Source organism: Canis lupus, chromosome 21 (genome assembly GCF_003254725.2).
Source record: "Canis lupus dingo isolate Sandy chromosome 21, ASM325472v2, whole genome shotgun sequence".
Lineage (NCBI taxonomy): Eukaryota > Metazoa > Chordata > Mammalia > Carnivora > Canidae > Canis > Canis lupus.
The window spans coordinates 34,335,156-34,353,870 of NC_064263.1; the positions used below are offsets into that span (position 1 = coordinate 34,335,156).

The window sequence follows — 18,715 nt, forward strand, 5'->3', positions numbered from 1 at the left end:
ACCAGGAAGCCTGCCCTGACTCCCTCTTCTGATGTCACTCATCTGGACTCTGACAGACCCCTGTTTTCCTTTGCCTTGTGGCTCTTCGCCTTGTCTTATATTCATTTGTTTACTGCCCAGGCAGTTCTCAGCCTTTTTGCTACCCAATCCCCCTAAAGGCATATGACAAATTTCTATTAACTAACAGAGCATAAATCTCAGGGTGCAGAAGTGTGAATTGTCCTCCAGTGAACTCTGATGAGGCCCTCCATTGGGCACACTATCCCCACCACCCTCTTTCTTCCCCCTTCTCAGCCACACTTCATTAAGAATCATGTCCTAAACAGTATACTCCTTGACGGCAGGGACAGCATAAAATTCATCTGCCAGGATTTCTTGAATAGATGAGTAAGTGAATGAATGAATGAGAGAGAGAGCAGAAGAAAATGTGTTACAGACTCTGATACAGAGTAGTTAAGAGTTCAGACCCTGGGGTTTCAGGAAGCCTAGGGAAGTCAAATGACCCCTCCAGGGCTGATTCCACTTGTGGCCCCATCATGGCCTTGGAGTTCCTCATGTGGGACCTGGGGAAGACAACACCCTGTTTTCCTCTTACTTAAGCAATATGAGCACCCATCATCTGGGCTGCTGCATATGCAGGTTCCCTGTTCCTACTGAGCTTGCCCAAGTTAATAGCTGAGTTTTTTTCTCAATGATGTAAGTGGGTTTCCTGTTTTCTCTGACATACAGGTGTACAGATTCTCCCCATGGGGTTCTTACCAACTAAAACCTCACAAAGAGCAGGGCCTCCTCCTCTGCCATCTACATGCCTCTTGACCATCTAGGAGTACTTTGCAAAGTGACTTTTAGGATTCACTTCTCAATGGGACTTGCAGCTTTAACTTAAATCCTATAGGAAGCCACAGAGCAGCCCCACTGACCCTTCCATGCAGCTCCACTTTGAAATCCAGTTAAAGTGTTCCCCAAATTACTGCCAGTGGCACATGTGCAAGTGTGTCATCACCCTAGTGTCTGCTGCCATGACACTCCTGGAACCATCTACCCCCTACAGAAGAGTTGAGCTATAAAGGTTTGCAAAGTGGTCATAGTCTCCGAAGCCAAACCTGAACATATGAACATATGAACATAGAACTCCTGCTCTAATTAGCAGACAGACTCTGATATTTGAGGTCCTGGAATCCAGAACCTGGAATCTCTCACTCCTGTGAGGCAGGCCTCTGGGAACTGTGGTCTCATTTCAGGGAGAAGGCCAGAGGAACTGAACAGCTTGATGGGACTCTGACCACAACTAGTTTTGCCCACACTGCACATTGCAGACTCTCTCAGAAGACAAAAGGGGGGCCCAATCTCAGCTAACAACCTCTTCCTTGGAACTTTTGGCTTCTGTGTCTGAAGACATTCATTCCTTAGGATGGGAACAAGGATGGAGAAAGACAAGTCGAGTTTTATCCAAGACATGAGATGTGTCAAGGGCTACCCAGGATCAGCACCCTATCACCTTGGGAACTTTTTTCCAAATAAAAATAAAACTTCTTTCTTGACTCAGCAAGACCCCTAACCCCAGTCTAAATAAATAAATAAATAAATAAATAAATAAATAAATAAATATCCAGTTCCCAGTATGCCTGTCCTCTCTTTGCCAGTTTCTCCCTCCTACTTCTCCCTCTTCTCCCCCTCCCTTCTCAGCTTTGTTCTCGGAAGTGATCATAGAATTCTAAATGTGGGAACTGGTTTCAGAAGGTCCAAAGGAAAAGATGGCCTTTACAGTGCCTGCCTAAGTCATTCATTCATTCAATAAATGCTTAGTGGGTGCCTCCTTAGTGTCAGGTACTATGTTAGGCCCTGGGCTCTGAGGTGTGTCCTTCCAGCTGCCTTCCCAGGAAGCTTTCCCTGCCCTTCCAGGATACTACGTGCTCTCTGGTCTATGGTAGCTCTCAGCTGCCCCCAGCTGCCACAGAGTGGTCTCTGTTTCCTGTACATTAATCGCATCTGCCAAGCCTGATGGCAGAGCTTTCCTTTATGCCCCAAGCTGTGGAAACATAGCATAGGTCCAGAGCAATTGCTGATACCTGGTGTATCCCTCCCTTGAAAACAAAGACTCCAGGAATCAAAACTCACTCTTCATATGGCCTACTACATTCCGCTCCCAGAGTGGAGATAAACAGGAGACAGGGACTTGAGCTGGGGCACTCCATCTCAGCAGGGAATATCTATCTTTTCTGTTTGTCTTAACTGATGCAGCTGCTTCCCAACCAGGGGATGCTGTGAGAAAGACTTTCAGTTCCATACTTCAGCCTTAATTTTCCTTGCTGCCCTGAGGTACGGTTGTGATCTGGAACAATCAGGATCCCTCATAAGGAAAAACCTCTCCCAATATTCTTGTTCTATCTCTGCTGAGGTTGGAGAAGATCAAGAATGGGTCCTCGCTCAAGAAGGGCCAAAGACACCATTTTGGGTACAGGAGACTTAGGTTTTAGTACTAACTTGATTTCCTGATTGTGTGATATAGAGCAAGTCACTAGTCCTTATGAGAGATCCTGATTGTTCCAGATCACAGCCCTACCTCAGGGCCAGCAAGGACAATTGAAACTGAGGCATGGAACTGAAAGTCTTTCTCACAGCATCCCCTGGAGTAGATGGGAAGCAGCTGCATCAGCTAAGACAAACAGAAGAGATAGCTCTTGCCTGCTGAGATGGAGTGCCCCAGCTCAAGTCCCTGCCCCTGTGTATCTCCACTCTGGGAATCCCAGCTCTCAGAAGCCATGGAAATAGGCCCAAAAACCTGGTGCTGAACTTCAGGGTACAGTGTAGCCTAATATGTACTTCAGGAGGCCAAAGGAAGAATTGCAGAGGCTCAGTGATGGGCTGTCTCGGGGAGGGAAGAGCAGACTGTGAAGCCATCCACCTGTGTGGCAGTGGGATCCTTTACCATTCAGGCCGTAGTCTTCCCATCTCTACAGTAGAGGGTTGGGCTAATTTGCCAGCCTGAAATCCACTTTCTACCCCATGAGTTTGGGGTCCATGTTGCCCATGGAGAGCAGTCATCAATCAGAGGTGAGGGGTCTAAGTGGCAACACCAGAGCTGGAGGCTGCCTCTGGACATCTTTGTATCACATCCCCTCTGTTACTGTGATTGGTTCAAGGGTGAGCACGTAACCTACCCAGAACCAATGAGACTCAATAAGATTTTGCTGGGAAGGAGATTCTTAGCTGCAGATCTTAAATGTAAGGGGGTGAAAACAGAACCCTTATTGCCTAAGAATGGAATTGATGTGAAAGAGAAGATATCAAGGAGCTAGAAACTAGGCCCTGAGGCTGTCATCTGATGCCCTAAAGAAGCTGTGCCTGATATCCCTGGCCTTTTATGTTTCAAGAACCAATGAATACCCCCTTTTTGCTTAAACTGTCTTGTGTTGTTGTTGTTGTTGTTGTTGTTGTTTTTTGACACTTGCAATAAAAAATTTCTACTGGTACCAGGGTGCCTGGGTGGCTCAGTTGGTTAAGCGTCTGCCTTTGGCTCAGGTCATGATCCCAGGGCCCTGGGATCAAGATCCCTGCTCAGCGGGGAGCTTGCTTCTCCTTCTCCTTCTGCCACTCCCCCCACCTCACTTGTGCTCTTTGTCTCAAATAAATAAATAAAATCTTAAAAAAAAAAAAAAAAGAATTTCTACTGGTACAAACAGTTTAGGCTTTGTAAAGTGGGTTGTACAGGGTCTTTCTGGACACCAAAGGTTTCTCTCATGTTGCTGCTCTGCTGCCTACATAAGAGTCTGAGCTGGAATATTCAGATATAGAGCAAATGAGCTTGCCCTAAGTTATTCTCTAAACATATCACCATGCTCCTTTCCTCAGAACCCAGTTCTCCTTCTGCATTCTCTGCCCATATTGATGAAATCAGCATCCTCTCAGAAACCCCAGTCCAAACCTTTGAATCTTCCACCCCCACAGTGCCTGCCCCCCACCCTTCCTTCCACTGTACATGTATACATTTAAACATATACTTAGGCTCTAAAGGAAGAATTAGCTTTGACCCACTTCCTTGTTTCTGCATAAAAGCTAACCTGGTGAATATAATGACATGTTTATTGAGTTAAATTTCAACCTTCAAATGATTTTCAAGCACTGTTGCTTTCTTCCAGATGACCACCAGGAACTCACTCCACCTATTCCTCAGTTAAAAGTTGGATAGGATCTGACTGCTAACTGTTCCCAAGGGAACAGGCCCCAAGACCTGGGCATTGAGAGGCTTTGTGAGCAGGTTTGCTGCCCTGAACCCCAGCCCCACAGTTTGGAATGAGAACTCCAGTTTGCGGGACAAGGAAGAAGCTCACACCTTGCCCACCGAGACCAGTGGAGGGGATGGGAACAGTTGTGGATCTTGGCCAGGGGCATCAAGGGAATCTGAACTGAAATGCATTTGCAGTTTGGTCAGCTCAGAACTTGGACAGAGGCTGTGGCCACAAGAAACCATGGGTTAAAGTAAAACAGAGAAGTTCCCTCGACACTCAAATCTATGCAAATAGCCACAGGATTTGAGTCTTTAGGCACCACTTGAGAACAGGCTATTGTAAAGAGTGTTGTGAAATGGTGGTGAGGAAGGCTAAGGCAGGAGTTTGGGAATGGCTCTCTCAACAACAAACTCTGGTGGCCTGAGGCACATGAATTTCAGTGTGTTCCTCATAAACAGGCTTGTGCAACAGTGACTGCTTGATAATATGAGGCAGGAAGTAACCATAGAGGATTTCTCTCCAGGGAGTTGTCATCTTTCCACAATGGAAAGATGGGAAGTGCATGAAAACAATTTTGAGACATCGGCAGAAGAGAACCAATATTTATTGTACCAGGTACTCTGTCAGACTCTTTATATCCTTCATCTTATTCAGTCCTTGCAATATCCTGCATGGAATTATTATTTCCATTTTACAGGTGAGAAAACTGAAGCTCAGAAAGGATAATTTGCTCCAGGCATCACAATTACTAAGCACTTTCTTTCTTTCTAAAGAATTTATTTATTCATGAGAGAGAGAGAGAGAGAGAGAGAGGAGGTAGAGACATAGGCAGAGGGAGAAGCAGGCTGCCTGTGGTGAGCGCGATGGGGGACTCAATCCCAGGACCCTGGGATCATGCCCTGAGCCGAAGGCAGATGCTCAACCACTAAGCCACCCAGGTGTCCCTACTACTAAGCACTTTCAATGGGATTTGAATTCAGGGTAGTCTGACTCCAAACCTAGGGTTCTATTCATCACACCATGCTGAAGCTTCCAGGGCAACACAGAACCAGCAACACTGTTCTCAACTACCACCCCACCAGCACCAGAGGACCAGAAGATGTTTTTCTTGCTATGGACTCATCAGTTGATTCATCATGGAGAATGTATTGTCCTTAACATCAAATTCACATATGTTCTGCTTAATTGCAGTTTGTTACTTGTATATTATCTCTCCTTAAATTAACTACTTGGTTAACAGTATAGAGTTCAACCCACGGTTTCAAGCAGAGTCATTCTTAAAAGCCTGTGGAAATGCAGAAACTTCTGGAAATTTCTTGTCTGTACTTCTAGATGAGAGAAGCTGATAACTAACCAGAAATGGACCTCTGAGAGGGTTCATTCTCCTAATAAATAATCCATCTTCCAAGTAGAAGTGGCCTTTTTAAAGCAACTTTGGTTATATTTATCTCTTGAGTAAAATATTTCAGTGGCTCTTCATGCACTGATTCTTAAATCTGAGAATGCTTACTAGAATCATCTGAGGTATTTGATAAAATGCATACTCCTGTTTCTATCCCAGTTCTACTGGATCAAAATATCCAGGGACAGGCCCAGGAATCTGTATGGCTAACAGGCCCTCAGGGGAGCCTGATGCAGCATATTTAGAAGACTGATACCTAGGAAATCCCTGATCCATGGATAAAGTCCAAGGTCTCTGGCACATATGCCAGACTTTCTGCTCTGAGCTACCAACTTCTCTTGTTTCTTCTCTAGCCACTACCAAGGCATCCCACACCCCAACATCATCTAATGCCCCTGTTTCCAAAATGTTCCATGTGTTTTCAAACCTCCATGCCACTCTCTGCCTCAAAGGCCTATCTCTCCCATCTGCCTCCATGGAAGACTCTACTCATCCTTTAGGAACCACCTCATGATCCTCACCGTATGAACTCCTTCTGCCCATTTCCTTTCAGAGTTTTAAGTTGTTTATTTGGGAACATAGACTATAGGGCCAAACAGAGTTGGGCTTTACCTTGTGTTTGTCATTTCCTAGCTCTGTGACCTTGGCTGTTGAATCTCAGTGTCCTCACAAGTTCTTATGAAAAATAATCATGCAAATATATATGAATCATAGAGACAATGCCTGGTATAGGGTATCTAGCAGAGTTAGCTATCAGAATGGTAGCTTTTATTACTATTACTGTTATTATTATTTGTTTTGTATATTATTATGACATTTCTCTAACACAGGGTTCAGCAAACTATGGCCTGTGAACCAAATCTGACCAACTGACTGTTTTTATATAAAGAAAGTTTTATTGGAACATAGCCACAATCAATAATTTGTTATTGCCTATGGCCATTTTTGCATTACAATGGCAGAGTTGAGTAGCTGAGACAGCCTCTAACTGACTCATATAACCTAAAATATTTACTATTTGGCTTTTTTCAGAAAAAGTTCACCAACCCTGCTCTAACATAATTGCAATTATTTGTTTGCAAGTTAACCTTTCCCACTTAACTGAGAGCAACTCAGTGGTTTTTATGCAGAGTCTTACTTATCCTTTAAAACCCAACCTAAAAAATAAATAAATAAATAAAATAAAACCCAACCTTTCTCATCTTTGTATCCCTGGCACTTGATACATAATCAGAGTTTGACAAATGTTGAACAGAATCAAATAATTCCTTAACCCAATTTAAATGCACACATCTCCAAAAAAGCCCCTGAGGGGAAAGGGGGCAAGACTTGCTACAGGACCAGGGCTGGATTAATAAAGATATACAACTTGGAGAAAACAGGCACAGCTAGGAAGTAAAATCAGGCCTTCATGGGCTGTGAGGTTTTTGTTGCAGCCCTGGTTCTGAATTCCTGGTTCAGGGAGGCCCCTGCCCTCAGTGCACCATGAACAGTCCTGCTGCCTCCTACTACCTGACCCCAGCACCCTGTGCCTTGAAGTTGGAATGTTTTTGCTGATGGAGAGGAGAAGGAAAGCCCCTTCTAGGAAATTCTCTTCCAAAGGTTAGTATAGTCCCATTTCCAAGAGGGCATTATTGGTTGGTCCAAATGGTCTGATGACCCTCATGGTCCTTACAGTGGGCAATTTGACATACTCATTTTTAATGAACCGATTAATATTTTTCTATGTAGACTTACTTTTTTTTTAGTTTTGACTCCCCATTAATCTGCATTTTCTAAGCAAAGATCCTCTTGGAAGAGAACTAGGATTTCAAAGCAATGGACTCATTTCTTTGTGAGCTGGTTATGAAAGCACTCTGTGACCTTGGGCCAGTCATACCTCTCTCTAGGCCTACCTTTCAGCTTCTGTATAATGACTTTCAGACTTGACTCCCTGGAGCTCTGGCTAGAGGGACGGCCTCCCCCAACTCATGGTGACCAAAAGCAGTAGCCTGACAACAGACAGCTTGATAGAGCTTCTATTGTCTTCCATGCCTCTGTGCTACAGCAATATACTCTCCCACCTTCCCCCACCCCCTACAAATACAGCAATTTATTCCTACTGCCCTTTCTTGAGGCTCGAAGAAGATACTTTAGTTCTGAAGCAGATACTTTAGCTCTGAAGCAGATCCTCAGAAGATAAGAAAATGCCCCTGATGTGGTTGGAAAAATCTGAGCTGGATGAAATGGAAACACAGAACTCTCCCCTGAGGCTGGATGAGAAGTGCATGGATAGAAGCCAAGTCCATCCCTTCCTTGAGCCTCTGGGAGCTGGCAGCTCATTGCCTCTTTCAGAATGTAGTGCCCCCTTATCCTTCACCCTTCTTGTATACCCTCATGGGTATAATTGCTGAGCCTGCAGGATCCTGGTTATCCGGGGGAGGGTAATCAGTCATACTGTGGATTAAACTGATTTTTATTGATTTCTCTGTGGGTGATTTATAAATGCCTGCTTCCTAAAAGGGTTTGTGGCCACATGTCAATAAAAACACTCAAAGGGCAAGAAAGTTAAAAATAAGACTGAAAAAGGGAGCAGAAACTATGCAAAGGAAAGAGGGAGATAAGTCCACCAGCCAAGGTGGGATGATGCCTCAACTCAGATGACCTGGAGGAAAGTTCCTACTGATGTAATTGAGATCAGCAGCATCTTGCTTTTGGCTACTATAAGAAGTACAGAGCAAAGAATACTTACATCTTGAGCTTCCAAAACTAACCCTTCACTCCACAAAGAGAACAAAATTAGAGTGAGCTTTTTAAGAAGTTTAAAGTTCACTTCACAGGAATCTTTCCATTTAAGAACTTCTAATTTTACTTCACAGAAGGACTCCTCATGCAAGTCCATCACCATATTTTTTACACAGCAGGATTTGGAATTACTTTTACTTTGTGTTTTTTTTTTAAGACTTTACTTATTTATTTGAGAGAGAAACGGGGAGCACACATGGGGAGAGGCGCAGAGGGAGAGGGCAAGCAGACTCCCCACTGAGTGGAGAGCCCAAAGTAGGGCTGGATCCCAGGACCCTGGGATCATGACCTGAGCCAAAGGCAGTTGCTTAACCATTTGAGCCACTCGGGTGTCCCTGTTTTGTTTTTTTGTTTGTTTGTTTTTTTTAAGCAGTCAGTATAAATAGAGGTTCTAGGGCTTATATGCATGTCTGGTTACTGATCTTCCTTGATGTGGCTGTAGAGAAAATTAATTGAGCTCAAGGTACATGCAAAACCACACATGAGAATCCTTTATCTCAGGGACTATAGGCAGTGCTTTTTAATTCTGGCTGAAAGGCAATGTCATTTAGTGGTCATGTGAATGGGTTATTTCAGCAAATTCTGGCTTCACTAGTTGCAACTAACCAGAGACCAGATCTCTCAGAGGAAAACCCATAGGCTATTGTTTGGGGTTGAACTGTGTCCTCAAATTCATATGTTGAAGACTTACTCCTCAGCACCTCAAAATGTGACCATATCTAGAGATAGGTTGTAAAAGAGGTGATTAAGTTAAAATGAGGCTGTTAGGATGAGCCCTGATCCAATCTGACTGGTATTCTTATAAGAAAAGAAAATTTGGGCACACAGCGAGACACCAGGGATATGCCTGCACAGGGGAAAGACATGCTGACACAGAAAGAAGGTGGTCATCTGCAAGCCAAGAAGAGAGACCACAGGAGACACCAAATCTACCAACACCTTGATCTTGGACATCTCTAGAACTGTGAGAAAATTGATTTCTGTTGGTTAAACCACTTGGTCTACAGTATTTTGTTATGGGTCCCTATCAAACTAATGCAGCTATTAATAGAATCTTTTGGCTGTATCAACTTTAAATTAAAATCTCTTTCAAACACTCAATCTTAGGATTTGGGATCAATGAATTTTTGGGAATAACTGCTTTAGTATTTTTCAAGCCAGCCACAAAGCTCCTTTCAGGATCCTCTAAAGAAATAAAAATGCTCTGAACTAGGGATCCAAAATTCTAGTTTTGAAAAAGTAAAACTACCATTATTTGTAGATGGTGTAAACTTGTGTATATAAAATCCTAAGGAATCCGCTAAAAAATTATTTGAAAAAATAAGTTCAACAAGTTTGCAGAATATAAGATTGATATACAAATTCAACTGTATTTCTATACACTAGCAATGAACAATTTGAAAATGAAATTAAGAGAACATAATAATAGCATCAAAAATCTTAGCATACTTAGGAATATATTCAACAAAAGAAATTAAAAATGTGTACTCTGAAAATGACAAAACATTTTTTTAAAGATTTTATTTATTTATTCATGAGAGACACAGAGACAGAGGCAGAGGCAGAGACACAGGCAGAGGGAGAAGCAGGTTCCATGCAGGAAGCCCAACGTGGGACTCGATCCCAGGACTCCAGGATCACGCCCTGGGCCAAAGGCAGGTGCTTAACCGCTGAGCCACCCAGGGATCCCCCAAAACATTGTTGAAGGAAATTAAAGAAGACTTCAATAGATGGAACACCATTCCATGTTCATGGATCAGAAGACTTTTTTTTTTTTAAGATTTTATTTATTTATTCACAAGAGACACAGAGAGAGAGAGAGAGGCAGAGACACAGGCAGAGGGAGAAGCAGGCTTTATGCAAGGAGCCTGATGTGGGACTTGATCCTGGGACTCCAGGATCATATCCTGGGCCAAAGGCAGGCACTAAACCGCTGAGCCACCCAGGGATTACCCGAAGACTTTTTTTTAAAAAAGATTCATCCATTTTAAAGGAGGGCAGAGGGAAAGGGAGGGAGCGGCTCAAGCAGACTCCAAGCTGAGCATGGAAACTCATGTGGGGCTTGATCCCCCAACCCTAAGATCATGACCAAAACCAAGATTCGGATGCTCGACCAATTGCATCACCCAAGTGCCCCAGAATCAGAAGACTTAATATTGTTAAGGTAGAAATAGCTCCCAAATTGATCTACAGATTCAACACAATACCTATTAAAATCCTAGCTGCCTTTTTTTTTCTTTTTCAAAAATTGACAAAGAGATCCCCAATTTCCTATGGGAATGCAAGGGAGCAAGAATAACCAAAACAATCTCGAAAAAAGAAGGGGAAAAAAGGAAAACTTACATATCTCAATTTAAAAACTTAATATATGGAATTACAGTAAGACAGTATGACACTAAGATACTATACAAGGATAGACATACATATTAATGGAAGAGAGTCATGAGTCCATAAATAAATCCTTCCATGTAGAGTCAATGGATTTCAATAGAGTGCCAAGATAATTCAATGGAAAAAGAACAGTCCTCACCAGTAATTCTGGAATAACTGAATATCCACATTCTAAAGAATAAAATTGGATCTCTTCCTTATACCATATACAAAAATTAGCTCAAAATGGGTCAAATGCCTAAACAGAAAAGCTGAAATTGTAAAGCTCTTAGATGAAAACATAGGAGTAAATCTTTGTGTCCTTGAGTTAGGCAATACCTTCTTGGATACAATACCAAAACATCAGCAACAAAAGAAAAAATAAATAAATTGGATTTTACCAAAAGTAAAAACTTTGCACTGTGAGTAATATCACTGAGAAGTGACAATACAACCCACAAAATATAATAAAATATTTGCAAATGATTTATCTAATAAGAGACTTATATTCAGAATATGTGAACTACTCTTACAAATCAATAATAAAATGACAGATACTTTTAAAATGGCCAAAAGAGGGGCATCCGGGTGGCTCAGTGGTTGAGCATCTGCCTTTGGCTCAGGTCATGATCCTGGGGTCCTGGGATCAAGTCTTACATCAGGCTCCCCTCAGGGAGCCTGCCTCTCCCTCTGCCTATGTCTCTGCCTCGCTCTGATGAATAAATAAATAAAATCTTTTTTTAAATGGCCAAAATAATCAAATTGACATTTCTCCAAAGAATATATACAAATGTCCAATAAACATATAAAAAGATGCTCAATATCATTAGCTATCAAGGACGCTATCAAAACCACAATAAGATACTACTTCACACCCATTAAAATGGATACAGTAAAAAAGACAGATGAAAACAAATATTGATAAGGATATGGAAAATTTAGGACCCTTATGCACTGCTGGTAGAGATGTAAAATCATACAGCTACTTTGGAAAACACACTGGCAGTTCCTCAATATTTTAAACATAGATTTACAAGATGACTCACCAATTCCACTTTAGATATATATCCAAGAGAAATTAAAACACGTACACAATGTTCATAGCAGCATTATTCATAATAGCTAAAAAGTTAAAATGAATGAAATGTCCAACTAATTAACAGATGAATAAAATGTGGTATATTAATACCGTGGAATATTATTCAGCCATAAAAAGGACTGAAGTACTGATACGTGCTAAAATATTAATAAACCTTGAAAATTTTATGCTAAATGAAAGAAGTCAGTCACAAAAGACCGTATGTTGTATGATTGCACGATTGCCTTTATATGAAATGTCAAGAATAGAGAAATCTGTAGAGATAGAAAGTAGATTAGTGGTTGCTTAGGGCTGGAAGGATGAGGGAAATTGGGAGTGACAATAAGTATAGTTATTTCTTTTTGGGCTTATTTTTGGAATGAAATTTTCTGGAATGAAAGAGTGGTGATGGCTGCATAATTCTCTCAATATGTTAAGAACCATTGAATTGTACATTTTAAGTGGGTGAATTATAGGGTATATGAACTATAGCTTAATAAAGCTGTTAAAAATAAAACTTCTGCAAAAAGACAACATGGAAACTACCTTTGGTCCTTAGTACATGGTGATCTTTCTGGACATAGTTTCCTCAAACAGAAAATGCAGAAATTCACCTACCTGATTTCTAAGTTTCTTTCCATCTCTAAGATTCCTGAGTGTATGTAATTTAAGAAAACAGATTAGAGAAAAGAGATGGAGTCTGTGTGTATGTGTCTAGGATGGGGTTATGTGGAGAGAAATGAAGGAAGGGACAACAAAAAGACTAAAAAAGATAAAAGGAGATGAAGGGACAAGGGACGTGAGTTCAGAGAGACAGATACGTAGAGACACAGAAGCAAGACTATGCTCAAAAAGAAAGAGAAACTCACCAAAATGCACGTGCAGATCAGTCATCCATTCTTCCATTTAACAAAGATTTACTGAGGACCTACAAAGCCAAGCTCTGTATTCAGTAGTAAACCAGGTAGACCGAAGCACTGAGCTCAGCAACTGGAAGCACAGCAGCATTCAGACAGTTGTAAGCATGTATGGTGAGAGTCAGGATGCCATAATTTAAGATGCTCTGGAAGCACACAGGTTGCATGCATGCACACATGCATGTACACATAGCACACCACTCAACACATGCAACATTCCTAAAAGTCAGATCAATTTTGCAAGATGCATCATTTCTCACCTGAGGTATTTCGAATTCTGCTAGCAATGACATTTAAATATATGCTGCATTTTTACAAGGATGGGCACAAATGGGAATGACATCTTTTATTCTCACCCCAAAGTCTCTATAAAACAAGGCTCAAGGAAGGGATTCATCCCTAGAGTTTAGAGATTCCCTCCTACTCTTTCCCCTCCATCAAGAAAGACTGGCTTTGAAAACAGAGAGGAATGTGATCTATTACAAGCACACCAGCCCTACTCCTCTGGGCTTTCAACTGGAAAGTTCCCAAAACACATTCTGTTCTACTCTGCTTCCAACCCATCCAGACCTGGCCCAATACAGGCATCATGTGTTGCCCATTTTCCCTGTCCTGTGGCTCCTGTCCTACTGAAAGTATGACATGCTGACAACATGGGAGGAAATCTCAACAGGAAAAGTGGCTCTGTTCTCTGCACAGTGTCTGCAATAAGTGCTTCCGAATGACCACCAGGTTATACTCCACGTCTGGAGAGTCATACACAAGTACACACACCAGCCTCCCACCTCTGATCAGCCCTAATTCCCAGATCCTTGCCCATGGGATAAGAGCAATGCAGGGCATAAACATCCCCCTCACTTCAGGGAGAATGACCTCCAGTCTCCTAACAATTAAAAAGTCAGGACTTATAACCACTGCCCTTTCAGACTGAAATGCAGTTTGAGTGTCTCTCAGATTATTGATCATGCACTTTTGTTCTTATTTTCTTAGCTTGACCCTGATGCTGACTCTTGACTTCTCTAAGAGATTCCATGCAGCCCAGAACAGGAAAAGTGTTCATAGGGTGGGAAGGAAGGACAAGGTAATCTATGCCTTAGTTTTCTCCCCTGTAAAATGGAGATAATCATTTCTACCTCAGTATGGTTGACAGAATGAAATGAGATGTGTAAACAACTTGGCACAGAGTTGGTACTTTGGGGGGTCACTTGCAGTTTTTGCCTGTTTAGCACCCCAGTACCGCTTCTTCTGGTAACAGCAGCATCTTCATCATCCCTGTGCTTGGGGTCGGGGTGGTTGGCCCCACTGGGGAATGGGACTGTAACACAGGGCTGACCCATCAGAACACCCTGTGGCCTTGGCTCTGGTGATCAAGGAATGGGCACATGACCCAGAAGAAGTAGTAAATTCATCTTAGTAACTTGTTGGAATGACTGGGGAGTTCTTGCTGCCAGGGTTTCTAAGAGGACAGGATGGAAGTTGGGGACTACAAGTTCCAGTTGTCACCATGACACAGAGGCCACTGAGAAGAGATCCAATACCAAGAACAGTTGGGATATAGAGAGAATGAGCCCCATGCATCCAGCTACAGCTGAACCTGCCTAGACTTGTCAGTTATCTAACCTAGAAAATTCTGGTTATTATCTAATCTAATTTGAATAAGTTTCTGTCCCATGCAGACAGGAATCTTGGTTAATGCAAAACTCATTTGGAAGGGGGATTTGGTTCCCCCTTCCCACTGGAGCAGCTTTCTTGAGCCCTGCAGAGACTTTGCCATAGCTCATCTCCCCATCCTTAGCCTCTTTCTCTTCAGTCTGCCTTCTGCTACATTGATCATTCTCAGCCAGGCTTAGTCCTGTCACTCCTCAGCTTAGAGGACTCCTTGATGCACCTCTGCCTTGAAAGCAAGTCCTGGTTTCCTCAGCTCTATCTTCAAAGCCCTCCACAATCTGATCTCAATTCCCCTTTTGTTTTCTCTTTTTTAACTAAAGTATAATTGACATATAACATTATATTAGTTTCACGTGTGCAACATAATGATTCGACGTTTGTATATATTGCAAAGAGATCTCCACTATAGGTCTAGTTAATATCCGTCACCATACATAGTTACAAAAATTTTTTTTCCTGCAGTGAAAACTTTTAGGATCTACCTTCTTAGAAACCCTAATTATTTTTTAGCTTATTTCTCATGACCATCTCCATGCTTCTGCCCATACTGTGCCTGATTCACATCCACCCAATCCCCTACTCTGCAATGCTTCCTTACACCTTGTGCCTTTCCCCCAGAAGACATTCCACATTTTACTTACCTACCAAAATCCCACCTACTTAACTATCTTCTCTTCCAAGAAGGCTTCACATATGGCCAAAGCAGAATAAATGTCTCACTGCCCTGAATTTACTCCCTTGTTATATATAGGACCTGTCAATCTGTCCTTATATAAGAATAATGGATATACACTCTGAGAGCAGGGAGCATGTTGTACTTGATTCTGGATCCTCCTGGGCCGTCACACATAGGCCTGCTGTAGGCCCTTGGTGAATGTATCGACACAAGACCTCAACCCCCTGCTTATAAACTCTGAATCCTCCACCCTCCCCTCAACTCCTCTCTAGGAGAGAGGATTCTAATGTTTGAATCATGTTTCCTTCTTACCAGGAAACCTTTTTTTTCCAATAGTGGCAAAATACATATAAAATTTACAATTTCATCCATCTTAAAGTGTACAATTTAGTGGCATTAAGTACATTCATGATGTTGTACACTTATTACCACTATCAAGCTCCAGAACTTTTTCTTCGCCCCAAAAGGAAACTTCATACCCATCAAGCAGTTGGTTCCCATTAAAATCATTAGTTTGCCTTTTGTCTCCATGGATTTGCTTGTTCTGGACATTTCATATAAATGGAAGCATGCAATATGTGGTCTTTTGTGTCTGACTCCTTTTACATAATGTTTACAGGATTCATTCATGTAGCATGCATCAGTACTTCATTCCTTCTTATGACTGAATAATATTCCATTGCAAGGATATATCTCATTTTGTTCATGTCATCTGGGTTGTTTCTACCCTTTGACCATGTGAATAGTGCTGCTATGAACATTCATGTACAAGTTTTTGTGTGAACATGTATTTTCAGTTTTCTTAGGTATATACCTTAAAGTGGAATGGCTGGGTCATATGGGAACTCTGTGCTTACCCAGAAGCCTCCTACACTTGCCATCTCTAACCTCATCAACATCCTGGATCTGCTTGGCTGACTTCATCTTTGAAAAGTCCATTGGCTTTTTAGAAGGGAGCTATTTCATCTTGATTGCGGTCTCTTGATGGCAATCCTTAAAGGGCATTCCTGGTCTTTAATATTAACCTCTTACTGTGTAGAGCTTTATATTGTCTATTTCAGATCCATTGTTTAGTTTATTCCTCACAACATCACTACAAAGTTGATTCTATTATGTCTGTTTTTCAGATGAGGAGGCTAACGAGGTCACGGCCATTAGGGGTCCGGCTGAGACTGACTCCCAGTCCAGTGCTCTTTCCATACCACCACAGAGGTCCTCTCTCAATTAGCCTCTCTGTACAAGATCTTTGTAAGAAATAATTACCTTCTGAAATTTATTCTCAGATCCACAATTGTTTAGAAATGTCCCTTACTAGGTAGCCTGTCAAAGCTGGCACAGACCTCTGCCACACTCTGCCAGTTGGCACTTCATTTATAATCAAAACAGTTTTTTGTATTATATTTAAACATTTTGCCTGCACCAAGGAGATCAACTGTTGCCTTTTCTAGATCTTCAGGAATCTTTTAGAATCTTGAGTTAATGCTCCCTTTTGATGATGATATGAAGCTAAATCTGAGCATGTCCCATTAGCTCAACCTCAGCTCTCAAAATTTCCTCCCTATTCTTTTGTTCAACCCAAGAGCATTTCCTTCCCCCTCTTAGGAGAAAGCTATTTCTTGGACTGGAGAGTCCCCTGACCTCTTTGGAGAAGAAAAAAGACACAATGACTTCCAGCCTGTTCCTTGGAAGCCTCCCATCCTAGTGTCCTGTGTCCAAGTGGGACTGGAAATCAGCAGAGTCCATGCTGTACCCACTCTAGCCACTGTCTCCTCACCCCCAGGGAGAAGCTTTTGGGGCTGACCTGGCCCACATAGAACCTGCTCTAGCAGTTTTACAAACAGCGAGGGCTTTCTAGATGCACATGACCTACCTCGTGTCAACTTGAGCAAGATTGTCCCTAGCCAGCTTTTCCCAAAGTATGTTCTCTGCAACCCTTGTTCTGGATGATTTTGTTAGTAGCTGTGAAAATAAAAGTTTCTGTTTTTCAATGCATTTGGAGTCATCAGCATCAGACAGGTTTCTGTACTGCAGGACTTCTCAGCCTTTAGGAAATAAATACTCAAGATAAACCTTCCAGAGGAAGAAACAGTATAAAATGTTTCCCAAATTTGGGAAATGAATATTTGACCATGAATCTTTTTTCAAGGAGTATCTCAATGTGTCTTCCTCAAAACACTAGTCAGAGGTGCCACCAGGCCCTCTTGGACTGGTGGGGGCCTAGAAGTGAGAAGCAGAGTGATTGTGCATATGGGCTCTGGAGCCACGCTGCCTGGGATCGTATCCCAGCCCTGCTGCATAGTAGCTGAGTTACCTTGGGCAAATTACTTCATCTGTCCATGCCTCAGATTCTCCATCTGTAAAACACAGATGGCGATAATCACATAGATTATATAATACTCATAAACGTCTTAGAGCAGTATTTGGCACATAGTCAGTACACACTAAATGTTAACTGGCATTTTGAATCCTTCACAAGCCTTGTAGAAAGGGATTCCTCACATTCTCTCAGAAGCAGCAGTCTGCACCTGGCACTCCCCACCCCTAGGCCAACATCAGCCTCTCAGTTTTTAAAAACTCTCAGCCAAGATGGCATGAAGTCCCATAAAAGCTGGTCATGGTTCCCTAGGAGTAGCCCTTCCTAACCTTTATGGCCTTGAAGGCCTCCTTCTACTTCATTTTTAATTCCTTAAAGACAGGTACGTAAGATTCAGAAGACCTAGATTCTGTACACAACTTACTCATTTTCCAGTGCGATCTCGAGTTTCCTCCCTGATAACATAGAGCATAACAAGGTTATGGCACAGAGAAAAGTGGTTAAAATACTAAGCAGGCAGACAGGCTGGATGGCAAAGTAGCAGGGAGAGGATCACACCAGTGACAGGTGGTAAGTGTGTTCCTCTTTTGAGGAAATGGGAGAGAGTGCCTATGACAAAGATGCTTGGGCAGTGAATTAGGATAATTGACAGTAGCTGCTGCAACAGACCACAAATCTCAGTGTCTTTGAGTGTACATCTTGCTGAGCTAAATCTAATGCAAATTGGGATGCCCACCTCCATCTTATAGCAAGAAATTCTGTAACAGAAAATCCCATGTGGAATATATAAATGGGGGTGTGGATGTCAAAAGTCCCTGGATGACCCTGGCTACAAAAGCTGTACTCCTCTGCTGCCCAATTGTGCTTCCTTCCCCCTTTTGGAAAAGTAAGGCCTGTTTGCCTCTGAGTTAATTCTCCCAGCTTTTCTAGGACTCTGCAAGCTCTGGTTGCCTACATTATAGTATTTTAATTTCTTACCTCTGAGAGGCCTCAGGTTCTGCAGTAGCTGTTACCTGTCTCACTAATCCTCAGCCTCTGGCAGAAATGGTTAGCACTCTCTGAGTATTCCTGTGCTCTTTTGCCTTCCCAGCCTCTCTTGCAGTTGGTTGGGACCAGCTCTGGCAACCAGCTCTGGCCAAGAGACTGTATGTCACCTCTGGATTGAGGTACTGAGAGCCCTGCCTCCTGCATTCCTCCCTTCCCTCAATTGAGATGTCTCTGGAGGTCACTTGTTTCATAGGGAAGCTGAAAGAACCAACTCAGAAACAAATGTGCCC

At 42.3% G+C, this 18,715-nt stretch overlaps 1 protein-coding gene across 6 annotated transcripts in view; it reads right to left on the reverse strand.

The window, feature by feature from the left end:
* IRAG1 (inositol 1,4,5-triphosphate receptor associated 1) overlaps window positions 1-18,715 on the reverse strand; it is a 125,130-nt gene that overhangs the window by 89,855 nt on the left and 16,560 nt on the right. Inside the window, exon 1 of one of the 6 annotated variants that reach the window (XM_049098689.1) lies at window positions 17,436-17,456. The exons of the other annotated variants lie outside the window; for them this stretch is intronic. The gene's annotated coding sequence lies outside the window, so the exon portion shown is untranslated. Of the gene's footprint in view, window positions 1-17,435; window positions 17,457-18,715 lie in introns of those variants that run through there. 6 annotated transcript variants of the gene reach the window in all.